Genomic DNA, 1,877 nt, shown 5'->3' on the forward strand with positions numbered 1-1,877 from the left:
GGAGGGACAGTGCAGGAGAGGAAGGCCTTCTATGAGATGGATTGATTCAGTTACTGGGATAATTGGGATGGGAGTGTCAGAGACAGTGTGATTGGCAAAGGACAGAGCGGAGTTTAGGGCTGTTGTACATAGGGTCGCTATGAGTCGCAAGCGACTCAACGGCATATAACAACAACAACAAACAACAACGTCAATCACTGGCAGAAATAAATTTCAAATACAGGTTTGTTTCAATCTAGGCTCCACAATCTTTCCACTTAACTGTTGTCACTGTTAGATGCTGTCGAGTAGAGTACGACTCACAATATCCTGTGAACAGCAGATCTGAACCCTGTTCTAAACTGTTCATCCTCATCATCTCTGACATCCTTGAGCCCACTGCTGCTGTCAATGTCAACCCTTCTGGTCAAAGGTATTCCTCTCTTTCACCAATCCTCTACCTTTTCAAGTATGATATCCCTCTCCCTGCAACAGTCCCATATTATGTGAGATGAAGCTTTATCATCTTGTCTCCAAGAAGCACTTTAGATTGGATCTGAAACAAAACTTACATCTTCAGTAGAAAATTTCTATGAAAACCGTAAGATCTATACTAGAATCTTTGAAAAGAAAAAACCCACAAACTAGTACCTTTGCATAGAATAACCAATTACATGACATTTTCTTTTCCACACACAGCTGCTATATTTTAGGAGACATCACTTACGTTTTAATTTGCTTAAGAAAAGGTGATGCATCACATGGTAAAAACATTCACTATGCATTCAGAGATGCCAAGCATTTTAGTTAAACCTATTTCAGTTACTGATTTCTGCATGTACTTATCATTTAAAACAAATAAATGCATTGCTTCTAAGGGTAACATTCAACATACCTCACAAAGTGAGATTCTTACTCAGTAAATGGAGTAAAAATTTACTTTTCTGATTTAAATAGTAAATAAATTAAACAGCAGTATATAAAAATATTATTCATATGTTAATATGAACACTTTTTCTCAGGATAATACCTATTTTTTAAAAAATTATTTCTGCACACTTACCGATTGCATGTTTACTCCAACTTGTAACACCATTCTAACTAGGCGCTTAATCCAGCCAAGCATTTAGATGGCTCAGTTTCTCTAGTTTTGCATTTCAAGACTTTCAGGCACATGTAGCAGCACATGATCCATAAAGCACACTGAAATATTGAAATTTAAATGTTAGAAAAACAATCATTAGTTAGGATCTTTATTTATTACACCATAGCTCATAAATGCTCTCATTGTCACTCCTAGCTGACCTTCCTTTGGGTTCTGAGGCAGTGTATCTCACAGGAGGAAACTGCCCATACTTCTCCATCAGAGCTTCTGGTGGATTTGAACTGCCAGGGGTGTGGCCACTGGGTTAGCAGCACAACTTCCAATGGACTAAATGTAAGCTATATTAAAACTTTCTTCAAAAACAAAAAAAAGAAAAAAAACACCTTTGTTCAAATTTATTTAACAGTATACAAGTAACATTTTTTGTGATCAGACTTAAAAAAAAAACAACTCCTAATAGTCGGAATTAAAAAAAAATATATACACAGGTGTGTATGTACATACATCCAAAACCCACAGTACAATTTATAGTGACCCTCCATCAAGTTTCTGAGGTTGTAAAGCTTTACTGAAGGAGACTGTCCATCTTTCTCCTGCTGACCTTTCAATTGGGTCTGTGTGTGTTTTTCTGTGTCCAGCTGGGATTCTTAGTGGGAAGCAACAAAAGCTAGTTTGGCTATTTTATTTTCCAAGAGATTTTTATCAAGAAAATGAGCAGACAACTTTACAGAATAGGAGAAAATATTTGAGAACTACCTACCTGATAATTGTCTAATGTTTGTTGTTAAGTGCC

The sequence above is a fragment of the Elephantulus edwardii genome, unplaced genomic scaffold, assembly GCF_000299155.1.
Source record: "Elephantulus edwardii isolate Elephantulus edwardi_28Jun2011 unplaced genomic scaffold, EleEdw1.0 scaffold00008, whole genome shotgun sequence".
Classification (NCBI taxonomy): domain Eukaryota; kingdom Metazoa; phylum Chordata; class Mammalia; order Macroscelidea; family Macroscelididae; genus Elephantulus; species Elephantulus edwardii.